The sequence below is a fragment of the Bos mutus genome, chromosome 21 (genome assembly GCF_027580195.1).
Source record: "Bos mutus isolate GX-2022 chromosome 21, NWIPB_WYAK_1.1, whole genome shotgun sequence".
Lineage (NCBI taxonomy): Eukaryota > Metazoa > Chordata > Mammalia > Artiodactyla > Bovidae > Bos > Bos mutus.
In genome coordinates this window covers 40601223-40617082 of record NC_091637.1, presented here as the reverse complement: position 1 = coordinate 40617082, position 15860 = coordinate 40601223, and the positions used below count along the sequence as shown (strand labels likewise).

At 39.8% G+C, this 15860-nt stretch overlaps 1 long non-coding RNA gene across 4 annotated transcripts in view; it reads left to right on the top strand.

Annotated features, from left to right (window-relative positions):
- LOC138984423 (uncharacterized) overlaps positions 1-15860 on the top strand; it is a 151267-nt gene that overhangs the window by 2863 nt on the left and 132544 nt on the right. For all 4 annotated transcript variants that reach the window (XR_011461696.1, XR_011461697.1, XR_011461694.1 and 1 more), the window contains exon 3: positions 562-690. This is a non-coding gene — a long non-coding RNA (uncharacterized lncRNA). The remainder of the gene's footprint in view (positions 1-561; positions 691-15860) is intronic.

Sequence of the window (15860 nt, the reverse complement as noted above, 5' to 3'; positions counted from 1 at the left end):
ACTCATTTTCAAAAGCAGTTTTTCCTGCATATGCTGTCCGATCACAGAATGGGTTGGCATTGAGAAGGAAGTGGGCTGCCTCTGAAACTGATATCCTAGGTGGCATCTTCAAGCTTTAGGATGCTGCTGATAGCCCTAAGAGAGTTTCTGAAGATGAGCATCAGATGTATCTCTGAGTGGATTTGGCTCATTGTCTACATAGATAACCTCTAGCTTATAGGTCTGCTCTGTTTTGTTTTTAGCTAAGTATGAATCTGCTCTTACCCTGAAGTTTTTATGTTCTTCTTGTTGGTATTTTGTTTTCATTTTTAAAAGGGATATCATTCAGTCCTGACCAACACCCTATACATTTAGGCTTTTGAACAGCTTTAGGTTTATAGAAAAATTGATAAGATAGTAGAGTTCCTATATGCCACACACTCAGTTTCTCCTGTTATTATAACATTAGTATGGTACAGTTGTCAGAATTCGTGAACCAATGCTAATGCATTAACGTTAATTGAAATCGCTGTTTTATACAGATTTCCTTAGTTTTTATCTAATGTCCTTTTTCTCTTCCAGGATCCTATCCAGGATTCCACCTTGCATTTAGTCAGCTTGTCTTAGACTCCTCTGCACTGTGACACCTTCTCAGTGTTCTTTATTTTGATGACCTCGATGACCTCGACATCTTTGAAAAGTACTGGTCAGGTATTTTGTACAGTGTTCCTCAATTGGGATTTGTCTGATGTGTTTCTCACCGTTAGACTGGGGTTATGTATTTCAGAAAGGAGGACCACAGAGGTGAGGTAATACATCACATCATATTAAGGTTTCATAGTATCAGCATGACTTCTCACTGTTGATGTTGACCTTGGTCATCTGGCTGAGGCAGTGTTTGTCAGGTTTCTCTATGGTAAAGCTACTCTTTGTTTCCCCTTTCCATATTATCCTCTTTGGGAGGCTGTGTATCCTTAAGTAGTAAGGAGTTATCAGCCTCCTTGAGGGCAGAGTAGCTACGTCAGTTATTGGGAATTTTCCTGCAAGGGAGATTTGTCTCTTCTCCCCTTTTTATTTCTATACTGCTTTGCTTTTTATTTGTGGCATTTCATGTCTAAAAGACTGTCAGCTCCTTAAAGGCAGTGACCATGCCCTGTGCTCCTCTATGTCCCTAACTACTTGCATGATGCTTTGTAGCCCTGACTAGATGCTCAGTCACCAGGGTAGAAGATGGTCCATAACTTCCAGTCCTGGGAATTTTCTGCTGATGGCTTATCCTTCTTTCTCACTGCACAGTTTGGGCCAGAAAGTTGCACATTTGGTTCTCAGCAAAAGTGTAACCAAAATGCTGAAATAATAGTCATCCTGACACTGTATCAAGCTCTTCATACATATTACCATAGAATCTTTGTAACATGCCTGCAAGGTGGGTATCATCCTAATTTCATAAATGAAAATACTAATGCCCAGGTTTCTTAGAAGCCATGTACCACGTCACACAGGTAGAGAGCAGAACCCATCTGGGTTTCTAAAGCCCTTATCCTTAACCATCAGATTATATTGTCTTTTCCCTCACAATAGCCAAGTAAAGCCACATGGAAAGGTTTGAATAAATGCTAGGAAGTGAGGGAAATGACAAGGGCTCTAGGAATATGGAAAAAGAAGAAATAAATCCATCAGGGGGAAATGCCTGGTAATATCTTCCAGGAATGTATGGCCCTTGAAATCTGCTATAAAATTAGTACATCCTCCAGAGAAACACAGTATTCATAGGTTAGCATAACAAGATAATTTGAAAATATTATTATGCCTTTCAAATACAACACAAAAGGTTCTGCTCATATTATTAACATTCAGCTCAAATAGTAATTTCTAAAATACATTTTTATGAAGAAAAAGCCTGATGAGATTCAATTAACTTGTAAGGTAGATGGGCATTAGTGCTGATTCCAAACTTTGCTCGGAGGTCCACTCTAGAAATGATTTTTATAATATACGTATTGTGGGACGGTTTATTCTCCTCCTCCCCAGGAGATGTGGTTGATTAATGGTATGGTAGTCAAATGATACTGACAGTAGTGGTTGTGTGAAGTCATTGATCCAATACGCTTTGTTGAATAATTAGGATCTGAAAGAAAATGTTTATACACATGATTCTGGGAAATTTTATATTAAGGTTGAAATATGAAGCTTGCATAACTTTTTCTGTTGGAACAAAGAGTATAAGCTGAATATAAGATGTTTTCAAATAATTATGTATAGCAAAGACCAATTCCTTCAACACATATTAATTTTTAAAAGGTAAGACATGAGAAATAGCTCTTTGAAATATGGTAGATAAGTTGAAATATTTAATAAGGCTTAACTCCATACCTAGTTTTTCCAATTTTAATGTTCTTCTACACTAGTATTTTCCTATTACATTTATTGTTGTTGAAGACATTTTTACATTTTGTCAAATCTAAACTCCAATAAGATATAAGATACCATTATTAGTGTTATATTAAATAAAAAGAACATGCTTCTGGGAAAACTATAAGATGTAGGCCTGTTTTGGAGATGTGTGCATCAATGACATGTTTTTACTAATTCTGAAGGGTACATTTTTATAATCATTAAGTCGCTCAGTCGTGTCCGACTCTCTGCAACCCCATGAATCGCAGCATGGCAGGTCTCTGTATAAAGATTTATAAATCATGTAAAATGGACGCAGGGGACTCTTAAAAAATAGAGTAGTAATGAAATTTATCTTTGAGTTTCCTGGAAGGCTATAACAACAACAACAAAAAGGCAGGAAATTCATTATACTATTTACTGAATGATTAAAAAGATTTATACCACCTTAAAAGAAAAACTTTTTCTGGAAGTGAGTTATAAAAAAACTTTTGATTTGGAACATGTATAAAGAGCTCCCTTGGAGAAGGAAATGGCAACCCACTCCAGTATTCTTGCCTGGAGAATCCCAGGAACAGAGGAGCCTGGTGGGCTGCCGTCTATGGGGTCGCACAGAGTCGGACACGACTGAAGCTACTTAGCAGCAGCAGCAGCATAAAGAGCTCCAGGAAATGTAAAGAATGTTGTCTTTAACAATAATTTTAAAGAAGGCAGAAACATTTTCATTTGGTCGTTAAGGTAAAGCATCCGCCTGCAATGCAGGAGACGGGTTCGATGCCCAGGTTGGGAAGATCCCATGGAGAAGGAAATGGCAACCCACTGCAGTACTCTTGCCTAGCCTGGCAGGCTACACTCCATGGCATCACAGAGTTGGATATAACTTAGCAACTAACACATTCATGTTACATCTTATTAAGGGCTTACCAAGTGGTGTTAGTGGTAAAGAACTTGCCTGCCAATGTAGGAGACATAGAGATACAGGTTGGATATCTGAGTCTGGAAAATCCCCTGGAGGAGGGCATGGCAACCCACTCCAGTATTCTTGCCTGGAGAATCCCAGGGACGGAGGAGCCTGGTGGGCTACAGTCCATGGGGTCAGAAAGAGTTGGACACAACTGAGCGACTAACACTTTTTTCACTTTCAACCTTTGAAAGAAGAAACTTGAGTGAGGATTTGTCCAATATCTTTAGAAATTTTAAAATTGAAATTATTTAAATTGTTTAAGCAACATTGCACTCTAAGAACATCTTTAATAGGAGTACTATGCCAAGTGTGACAAATATAGCAGTAAGATTTACCAAGCTTTATATCACCCTGAAAAGTCACAGTTATTTGAAATTTAATTGATCCTGAAAATCATTTTCATGGAGAGCAGAAGAAAAGCATGAATTTCAATTGTTTTTAGGTTGAGTTATTGAAGATTGATAGTTTCTTAATTGTAATAAAAGCTGTTACTTGACTAAAGCTAATTTGAATTATGCACTAGACCCAAGAATTGCATTTGGGGTTTTAGTTTTCTTCCTTAAAAAAAAAATTGTTACAAAAACTTCCAAACATATGCAAAAAGTAGATAAAACATTACAGTGAATCCTTTTTTCTGTTGCCCAGTTTTGACAATGATCAATTTATGACCCTTTTTTGTTTCTTCTATGTCCTTACCCCTGATTATTTTGAAAAAAATAGAAGACATCTGAATCTTGACTCTCTAAAGATATTTCTCTAATGACTTTTAAAATATAACATTAGTATTTAATCATACCTAAAAATAATTACGGAGAAGGCGATGGCACCCCACTCCAGTACTCTTACCTGGAAAATCCCATGGACGAAGGGACCTGGTGGGCTGCAGTCCATGGGGTCGCTAAGAGTTGGACATGACTGAACAACTTCACTTTCACTTTTCACTTTCACGCACTGGAGAAGGAAATGGCAACCCGCTCCAGTGTTCTTGCCTAGAGAATCCCAGGGACGGGGGAGCCTGGTGGGCTGCCGTCTTTGGGGTCGCACAGAGTCGGACACGACTGAAGCGACTTAGCAGCAGCAGCAGCAACATAAATTGAGTAGGCATGTGCTTCTATCAATTTATTAAAGACTTATTGATCTCCTTTAAATTTAATATTACATATAGCTTTATTTGTCATGTAGTTTTTGCCGGGTTTTTGTTTGTTCACAACTTATTCAAAACTTCCATAATGCCTGAGATAATGACAGCACCAATCAAAAAAAAAAATAAGGAGTTGTATATTTTAAGTATTTAGAAACTGCTTTCAGGTACTGTGAGATATATCAAATTAGTAATTAGAGTACTATCACTGAGAATTGAGTTTTTTAATTGAAATATAGTTGATTTACAGTATTAGTTTCAGGTATTCAGCATAGTGATTCAGTATGTTTACAGATAACACTCCATTAAAAGTTATTACAAGATAAAGCCTATAATTCCCTGTGCTATACAATATATCCTTATTGTTTATCTATTTATACATAGTAGTTTTGATAGTTAAAATTAAAAAACACAATAGAAAGAATGGATAGCAGACTAATACAGAAGAACACTTAAGTGATCTAGAAGATAGAATAATGAAAACCACTCAATCACAACAGCAAATTTTTTTAAAATGAGCAATCTTGGAGATCTCTGGAATAACACTAGGCATTTCAATATTCATATTGTAGAGGTTCCAGAAGGAGAAGGAAGAAAGGGATTTAAATTATATTTTAAAAAATTATGACTGAAAATCCCCTTCATGGATTATACCTTGTTGTGGTGAAGGGGCTTGTTAACTCAATGAAGCCCAAACAGACCCACACCCAGACATATCATAATTAAAATGGCGTAAGTTGATAAAGAGAGATTTCTAAAGGCAGCAGGAGAAAAACAGAGAGTCTTATTTAAGGGAATCCCCATAAGGCTATTAATTGATTTCTCGGGAGAACTGAGATTTTTAAGTATATTTGAAAAAAGGAGGTAAAAATTAGCAAGTAAACACCCTATAGTTCTGAGTTGGAATTGGAAGTACCCACGTGAACCCATGATGTAGTTTATAGAAAAAAAAGTTCTCTCTATCTTTGTCCACTAAAAAAGGCCAAAGAAACAAAGACCAACTCAGTATCAATGGGCATGTTTAGCACCTACATTACAGTCTCTAAATACCATTTCCCATTAAAATGAATCAGAGTTCCTTGGTGAACTAGCCAATTTTATATGTTGGGCAGGACATTTTCATGATGAGCCAGGAACATCTTGTTATACAAAAGAGGAGGGAGCTGTTATCAAAGACTACTAGAATCAATGTCAAAAGGACTCAGGAGTAAACCAGAAAAGGCATCACAGATCACAAATGGGCCAATCTGAAGATGAACTAGGACAACCACACGAAGACTGAAATACATCAAATGTGCTAAAATTCATGAGTTCTTACTAACACTTTAAAAAAGGCAAGAATAAACAAACGGTCACTTTTGGAAAGTGAATGAAAACCAACTTTTGTTGTTGTTTTTAATTTATTATGGTAAAATATACATAACATAAAAGTACCACTTAAACATTTTAAAATGTACTGTTCAGTGGCATTAAGTACATTCACACTGTTGAACAACCATTAGCACCATCCATCTCCAGAACTTTCTCACCTTCCCAAATTGAAACTCTGTGCCCATTAAACACTAACTCCTCATTCCTTCTTCCCCTTAGTCTCTGTCAATCCATTATTTTGAACTGGAAAATAAAGGTTAAAAATGAATCATTTATCCTGCTTTTCCCATAAGATCTGCATCTCAGGGTTAAAAAAAAAAAAAAAGGAAAAGAGAGGTTACTTTTTTTTAGAAGTACTCCAGATAATAAATAAAGAAGACATGTTAAAATTAAGTGTCACTGGGACTCCCCTGGTGGTCCAATATTTGGGAATTCACTTACCAATGCAGGGGATACAGGTTTAATCCCTGGTCAGGGAAGACCTTACATACTGCAGAGCAACTAAAGCCATGCATTGCAGCTACTTAGCCTATGTTCCCCAATAAGAGAAGCCACTGCAATGACAAGCCCACACACCACAACGAAGAATAACCCTGCTTGCTGCAACTAGAGAAAGCCCACGTGCAGCAATGAAGACTCAGTGCAGCCAAAAATAATAAATAATTTAAAAATAAAGTTCTTTAAAAAGTATCATTTTGAAAGCTCCAATAAATTAATAAATTAAGACAATGGCTACTTAATGGCTGATGACATCACAAAAGAAAACATTTTACTTCTGACACTTTCAAGTACAAACTGTGGGATTTTCCTCATGGTCTAGTGGCTAAGACTCCACGCTCCCAATGCAGGGGGCTGAGTTCGATCCCTGGTCAATGAACTAGATCCCACATGCTGTAACTAAGCGTTCACACGCCATTGCCACAACTAAAAGATTCCGCATGCAGCAACTAAGACCCACTGTAGGCAAATGAACAAATGAAAACAAATAAATATATTTTAAAAATAAAGTACAAAATGCCTGTCCTAGAGAATCTAAGTGATACTCTTGCCCATTTGACCACTGTTTATTAAATATAATCACTGAAATCCTAAGAGATTTTGCTATTTTTTAAAGAGTTCTATGGGTAGATAAGTTTGGCAATCATTGATTTATATAAACTTAATCTGATTCCCTTGGTGTAAATACAAACTGAAACTGCCATGTATAAGTATCACACAAACATGTACCACAACAAGAACAACAAAATGACCTGCCTGGATCAAGACTAGAGCTAATTCCTAAATGTATAAGAAATGAAGGGCCAGCAGAACATGTTTAATGACACCATGGAGATACAATCAGCAAAATACAAACCATGAGGAAAGCTAGGGGAAATGATCTGATTTTTCAATAAAAAGCAAACAGATAAAGAAAGAAAAATTTAAAAGAAAGCTAGAAAACCTAAGTATCAGAAGAGGCTCAATATCAAACAATTATAATGTATAAATCTTATTTTGACCTTCATTCAGCAAATGATCCACTTAAATATAAAACTTGTAAGAAAACTGAAGTAATATAACCCTAAGTGGTTATGATATTGAGGAATTAATTATTTTTGCTGCTGCTGCTGCTAAGTCGCTTCAGTCTTGTCCGACTCTGTGCGACCCCATAGACGGCAGCCCACCAGGCTCCCCTGTCCCTGGGATTCTCCAGGCAAGAACACTGGAGTGGGGTGCCATTTCCCTCTCCAGTGCATGAAAGTTAGTATGGCATATTTCTGTGGCTTGTAAGAACCGCAAACGACTGTAAAGAGATGAAGTGCAAAGAGTGCTGAGTATTAAGTCTGTTAAGTCAGCCTTTCTGAATTGGAGTTTTAAAATATGATTTGACTATTTTCTCAGTTCTCTCATGGATGGTACATAGGAAGTTCCTATCTAGATGCAAAGGAGAGAAGTCAGTTCTTCGAATACAATGGATGCCTTAGGTTATTAGGGCTCGGAAATGGATTGGGAAGGGCTACTTTAGATTATTCTAGGAAATTTGAATCCCTTGGCAGAAGTTGCTTAAGATTTCATGCGTGCTAAATCGCTTCAGTTGCGTCTGACTCTTTGTGACCCCATGAACTGTAGCCCACCAGGCTCCTCTGTCCATGGGATTCTCTAGGCAAGAATACTGGAGTGGGTTGCCATTTCCTTCTCCAGGGGATCTTCCTGACCCAGGGACTGAACCTGAGTCTCCTTGTAGCTCCTGCATTGCAGGCAGATTCTTTACTCCTGAGCCACCAGTGAAGCCCTGTTTAAAGGGACCTTTGTTAGCCTAACTTATTCCTACAAAGGCTAAAGAAATTTCTGATCTGTTCCTGTTTGTTCTTTTGAAGCAACAAGTTTTTCCCTTTGTTCAGAGATTTGTTTTGGATTGTGGCATAATTGGGATGATGATTTCTGTACTGGATGACGTTTGTTTGCTTGGGCCTGCTAGTTACTGAGTTTAAATAATTCAACTGTGGAGTGTTAATCACACATAACTGTATTTGACAGACTGAAATTTTGCTGTTTGGCATTTGCTTGTGTTTTTTTTCCATGGGCTTCTTTTTTTCAGTCATTTTGGTAGTAAAGTTTTTTTTTTTTTTTAAATTTAAAAATTTGTTTTGGTGTTTCCACTTTTGCTTCCCTCGTGATGGGGATGAAGAAGATGGACACGATCTCCTCAGACATGAAAACATGTTGCCTCAGACATTAAATAAGATTTAGACTTTAAATGTACTCAGAAAATATGGGATTAAAACATGTGAGAAATACTATGCTTTCTTTCACCTCGCCTTTGAGAAGTAACTTTTTCTAGGAACAGTAGCTCTTTAAGACTCTGGAGCCCTGTCTGGAACACAGAGTAATGGAACTGATGCATTAGAGAATACCTACTACCTACATTTTAGTACCTAAAAATGTCCTCATTTTACAAATTAGGAAACAGACCAGGAGAAGCCGACTGAGATACCTAAGACCGGATAACCAGTTACTGACAAGTGTGTTAGTCACTCAGACGTGTCCAACTCTTTGCAGCCCTATGGACTTTCCAGGCTCCTCTGTCGGTGGAATTCTCCAGGCAAGAATACTGAAGGAGATTGCCATCCCCTTCTCTCAACCCAGGGATCAAACCTGGGTCTCTTGCACTTCAGGCAGATTCTTTACCGTCTGAGCTTCTGTCGGCTCCCTGTCCTCCAGGGAGGCTTCCCTGTCCTTCACTATCTCCCAAAGTTTGCTCAAATTCATGTCCATTGAGTCAGTGATGCCATCCAATCATCTCATCCTCTTTCATCCCCTTCTCCTCCTGCCTTCAATCTTGAACCAGCATCATGGTTCAAAAGCATGAGTTCTTCAGCACTCAGCCTTCTTTATGGTCCAACTCTCATAGCCTTTGTAGTGCTCCTCTTTCATGTCTGCTGTGCATGTAGCTATGTATGTGCTCTATAACTTGTAAAACACTCTTCTGCACAGTTAGTGGTAGATATAAGGTCTGTGTCCAGCTAGGAGAACTAACCCCAAATGGTTATTTTGATGAATAATCCTTGAACTCATAAGTATTTCCATGGAAACAGTAGGGTTTCAGTTAGAATTCAGAAGAGATGCATGATAGTGTGCAGAGTGTAAATAACATCATTTTAATGATTTAAAGTACTTTCACATCAATTATTTCTTTATCCTTTCTCCAGTCCTATGAGTTACAAGGATGAGTGTCTGTACGTGGCAGGTAGCAAAAATGCAGAACTAAGAAATTGTGCTGTTTACAGGATACATAAAAATGTAGAATGGCAGAGACTCTGATCTGCCCATCAGAAATCCCTGCTGAGAGGTTAGTTATCTAGACTTAGTCCATGTTCCTTTACTGGTTTCGATTTCTCTGGTGTTTTTATGAAATCATGTGATGCTGACTGTACTGTAATAGAAAAGGAAAGGACTGACACATCTAACATGTGTCGGTTACTTTAACTCTTCTGCTCACTCCCCTTCTCAGAGTCTGCTGACATAGCTCCTCCAAAGTGTGCAGCAGAACTAACCTGGTGATCATGCCCTCCCCAACCATCGCTTACGCCAAAGACAGATACCTGACCCTAAATGTAGAAGCGGCTCTTGAATAAGGACTACATAAAACCAAGGCTGACCCATGAACAAGCTGACCCAGGAAAGCTGACTGTGACAGAGAGGAGACTAAAGCAAGTCAACATTCACTTCCTGGTCAAGTGAATCCAGTCCCTTTTGAGGCCAGCTTTAATTGCTGGCTGGGAAATACTTGGTTTTCATCCAATAAATTCCTTTTTTCACTTACATACCTTGAGTGGATCTCAATATCTTACAGTCAAATGAGCCCTTAGACCTAGGAAATGCATTATTTAGGCAAAAGGAAATCACCTTAAGAGGCTGGTTCTGGGACTTTTACTTTGTTTCTAAGTAGAGATCACGTTTGTGTCGGTGCTTCTGCCTTTCCAGTGGTATTGACTGAGTCCCAATGGTATTGACCAAGTATTCATGGATTTCCTGTGGAAAAGCAAGGAGAGGAGCTTTCATTGTTAAAAACCATGTCCCAATTCTGGGAAAGTTTTATCCTTCAGTTTCTCCATTTGATTTCAGATTTGTAGGAATTGGAGGGTTACAGTCTGGGATTTCTGTTGGTCAGATCAGAGTCCCTGCCAGCTCCTTACCTGCTCCTGAAAGTGAAAGTGTTAGTTGCTCAGTCATGTCCTACTCTTTGTGACCGTAGGGACTGTAGCCCACCAGGGCAGACCTAGGGATCTCCAGGGAGATCCCTGAGTCAGGGATTGAATCCATGTCATCTGCATTGACAGGAGGATTCTTTAATGTCTCAGCCACCATGGAAGCCCAAAGTCTCTTATTGAATTTGTTACAATATTGCTTCTGTTTTATGTTTTGGTTTTTTGGCCATGAGACATGTGAGGTCTTAGCTCCCTGACCAGGGGTGAACCTATACCCCCTGCATTGGAAGGCCAACTCTTAACCATGAGACCCCCAGGGAAGTCCCTATCTATTGGTACCCCCGGCCATTTGTGACCCCATGAACTGTGTAGCCTGCCAGGCTCCTCTGTGCATGGAATTCTCCAGGCAAGAATACTGGAGTAGGTGCCCATTCCCTTCTCCAGGGGATCTTCCTGACTCAGGAATTGAACCTGGGTCTCCCACATTGTGGGCAGATTCTTTACCATCTGAGCCACAAGGAAGCCCTGGGCTTATTAGGATCCTAGAAACCTCAGAATCCAATGTTTCTTCATAGATGCTTTTTTTTCCCTTAAAAACAAAACTCCTTGGCATACACTGTCATCCACTAAGCATGTATTGTGTTAAGGTAGTGGACATCCTGGTTGTCTCTGTGACATTCATGACATCTTTCCCCACTGTGTGACACCTCTCCACTCAGCCTGCCCACTCCTGCACAACAGGACATGGCATTGACCTGGTCACAACGGCTAGTACAAGGGCCTCCAAAGCTGAGGACTCTTGTTCATTGTGAGAAGTCACTTTCTCTCTTCCCTGGATGTGAAGGAGAAAGTGTGTTGCCTCGGTAGCTGCTAGTAGGCATAATACAGCAGTGGGGGGAGCCAGCCTGCAGGAGAGGCCTCCAGTGGAGGTGGGCAGAACCAGGAGGACTGCAGAGAGGTCGAGCTGGACCTTACGTAAACAATGCCTGATGCTGGCGTCTTCTATGGACCTTTCAGTCACATGTACCAGTGAAACCCCATGAGCATTTAACCAGTTCGAGTTCAGTTTTCTGCTATTTTCATCAAAAAAATATTCTGTTAGGTACAGAGCTGTTAAATTCAATTACGTCTTTCAAACTTTTGGATTTCTGGTTTCAGATTCAAATACTAGCACCTTCACTGTGCTGACAACAGCAGTAGGAATACTACCCATATTAACATCTGCCCTCACAGCAGTCTTTTGAAATAGGTACTGCTGTTATTGAACTTCCACTTTTCAGGTGAAGATAGGTTCTGGGAGAACGTGTTATTGTTGTTCAGTTGCTCAGTCGTGTCCGACTCTTTGTGACCCCATGAACTGCAGCATACCAGGCTTCCCTGTCAGTCACTGTCTCCTGGAGTTTGCTCGAACTCATGTCCTTTGAGATGATGAGCCATGCAAACATCTCATCCTCTGCTGCCCACTTCTCCTCCTGCCCTCAATCTTTCCCAGCATCAGGGTCTTTTCCAGTGGTTCAGCTCTTCGCATCAGGTGGCCAAAGTTTTGGAGCTTCAGCTTCAGGGTTGGTTTCCTTTAGAACTGACTGGTTTGATCTCCTTGCTCTCCAAGGGACTCTCAAGAGTCTTCTCTAGCATCACAGTTGGAAAACATCAATTCTTCAGTGCTCAGCCTTCTTTTGGTCCAACTGTCACGTCTGTACAGGACTACTGGAAAAATTGTAGCTTTGACTATATGGACCTTTGTGGTTATCTGGGTCATTAAGACCTTTTTTGTACAGTTCTTCTGTGTGTTCTTGCCACCGGTTCTTAATATCTTATGTTTCTGTTAGGTCCATATTATTTCTATCCTTTATTGTGCTCATCTTTGCATGAAGTGTTCCCTTGGGATCACTAATTTTCTTGAAGAGATATCTAGTCTTTCCCATTCTGTTGTTTTCCTCTGTTTATTGGCATTGTTCACTTAGAAAAGCTTTCTTATCTCTCCTTGCTATTTTTTGGAACTCTGCATTCATATGGGTATATCTTTCCTTTTCTCCTTTGCCTTTCACTTATTTGCTCAGTTTTTTGTAAAGCCTCCTTGCATTTTGCCTCATTGCATTTCTTTTTCTTGGGGATGGTTTTGGTCACTGTCTCCTATACAATGTTATGAACCTCCATCCATAGTCCTTCAGGCACTCTTGTCTATCACATCTAATCCCTTGAATCTATTTCTCACTTCCACTGTATAATCTTAAGGGATTTGATTTAGGTCATACCTGAATGGTCTAGTGGTTTTCCCTACTTTCTTGAATTTAAGTCTGAATTTTGCAAGAAGGAGTTCATGATCTGAGCCATAGTCAGCTCCCATTCTTGTTTTTGCTGACTGTATAGAGCTTCTCCATCTTCAGCTGCAAAGAATATAATCAATCTGATTTAAGTATTGACCAGCTAGTGATGTCCATATGTAAAGTCTTCTCTTGTGTTGTTGGAAGAGGGTGTTTGCTTTGACCAGTGTGTTCCCTTGGCAAAACTCCGTTAGCCTTTGCCCTGCTCATTTCATACTCTAAGACCATACTTGCCTATTACTCCAAATATCTCTTGACTTCCTACTTTGCATTCCAGTCCTGTGACTTTTCTAAAGTCACAAAATCTGTAAGTGGTAGAAGAGGCTGAAATGGAGCCTCTGTGGCACCCCACTCCAGTACTCTTGCCTGGAAAATCCCATGGATGGAGGAGCCTGGAAGGCTGCAGTCCATAGGGTCGCTAAGAGTCAGACACGACTGAGCGACTTCACTTTCACTTTCATGCATTGGAGAAGGAAATGGCAACCCACTCCAGTGTTCTTGCCTGTAGAATCCCAGGGACGGGGGAGCCTGGTGGGCTGTCGTCTATGGGGTCACATAGAGTTGGACACGACTGAAGCAACTTAGTAGTAGTAGTAGTAGTAGCAAATACTATATCATATCTATTTTTTATAGAAAAGATATTGGAGCTCAAAACATTCAGCTTTGTAGGCAGCTGGCCATAGTCACCCATATTTATGAAGTACTTTTTTATTTTTCCAAAGCCCCTTGGAACCTATGTTACCACTATGTTGACAAGTATCAACAGTTAACAGGTATCAACAGTCAACAAGTATCAACAGGTTCTGACTGATGAAGAGTCCAGAAGCAGATGCTCTCTAGGAAATGAATCAAGGTGTTTTTATCTAAAGGATTCACATGAAAGAAAGTGCTCTCAGGATACACAGTAGAGATGTCAACAATATTCTTCAGTGACAGACACAATGTATAAGCCTGTGGACCTTCCAAAGAGGGCTGTAGCATCATTGTATGTGATTGAGTCTGAATGAGGGTTACCCTGGGACTTGTGGGAAGTGTCACTGAGCGATGGCAAGTGACATTTGCCCCACTGGCAAGCCCAGCTGGATCTTTAGGATCAGTTCATCCATCCTGGTATTATATGATATGGCCATAGACTGGCATAATACAGTGTACACAGGCATCTTATTTTTCTAGTTTTCAAAATATGGAATACTTCACAAATTTGTGTGTCATCCTTGTCCAGGGGCCAAGAATGACACACAAGGATATATATGTGTGTGTTTGTATGTGAGAGAGAGAAATTTAAATGAGGGTTTAATATTCTTAAATAACTGCCAAAGGTGGATTACAGCACGTGCTGCTGCTGCTGCTGCTAAGTCGCTTCAGTCGTGTCCGACTCTGTGTGACCCCATAGACAGCAACCCACCAGGCTCCCCTATCCCTGGGATTCTCCAAGCAAGAGTACTGGAGTGGGGTGAGGGAACATCCCATAAAATGAACTTCACATTTTAGCATCACAAGCATTTGGAATACGAAATATCCAGGGATGGATGTTATAAGAAAGGTGAAAAGAAGTTTGCTTAAGAAATTTAAAACTTAAAAATTGATTATTCCCCCAAGTCCAAATAATTGTGGTCCAGGTAACCATCAGGTTAAGACTTCATATGTTGATTTCTTTGATAAGAATCTTCTTCCCTGTATAGTCCCAGTTTTAGTCTATGGGCTGCAGGAGTGAGCACCACACTCTGTTTCAACACATTCACTTTCCCCAGGTTAGCACGGTCTAGTTTAGGATCTTTTCTGATCTTAGAGCTGCAGAGTGACACCAAAGGTCAATCACTGAGATATCTCTGAGAATCTCAAAAGCACTCAGACCAGCTATGCATCCGTCAGAAAGATGATTAAAATTTTACAGATAGGAGAATTAAAGTAGTTAAATTACAGGGGTAATTAGACTTAAAACCATTTGGCCTCCCAAGTACACGTAGTTGGATAGTAACAGAACTGAATAGAAAACTGAGGTAATTTGCTTTTGTGTTTCATCTTTGCTTAACTAGAATGCATTAGCTTTTTAATCATAGGAAGTTACCTAAGCAAATTTTATTTTAAGTGAAGCCTAGAATAAAAACCAGGAACATCATTGGAAGGCCAGGCTTGTGTCTTTAAGTATAAAGCCTTAAAGGATTAAGCCTGGATTAGTTTTTAGTAATTAATGTTGAAGAGTTGGTAATGAGACTGTGCATGTGGTTTAATCAGACTGTCTTTTCGGAACCCAGATCAGCCATGCTATGATGACTGTGATGCTAATAAGAAAAAACGTGGCTTCTTGATCAAGGGAGTGACAATCAGTCCTCAGGGCAATGATGATTTCCCAGTGTGGTGAGGGGCTGCAGGGTCAGGGGGTTTTTCATGGCTTTCTCATGTATATGCTGATCAATGAGTTTTTGATAAAGTAGATAGTAGTCTCTTCTCATGGTTAATATCCCATTTTGGCACCCTAGTAATAGCCTAAGAAATCCTCTACCACCATAAATTCTAAATGCTCTTGGCTAACTTAACCTTGACAGTTCCTTGGACAGCAAGGGAATCAAACCGGTCAATCCTAAAGGAAATCAACCATGAATATTTATTGGAAGAACTGATGCTGAAGCTCCAGTATTTTGGCCACTTGATGCAAAGAACTGACTCACTGGAAAAGACCCTGATGCTGGGAAAGACTCAGGGCAAGAGGAGAAGGGTGAGACAGGATAAGATGGTTGGATGTCATCATCTACTCAGTGGACATGAGTCTGAGCAATTGCTGGGATGAACAGGGAAGCTTGGTGAGCTGTCATCCATAGGGTCACAAAGAATCAGACATGACTTAGCGACTGAACAACAACAACTTAGCCTTATTAGATAGACTAGAATTAGAGACAGTGATGCCATCCAGCCATCTCATCCTCTGTTGTCCCCTTCTCCTTCCGCCCCCAATCCCTCCCAGCATCAGAGTCTTTTCCAATGAGTCAGCTCTTCGCATG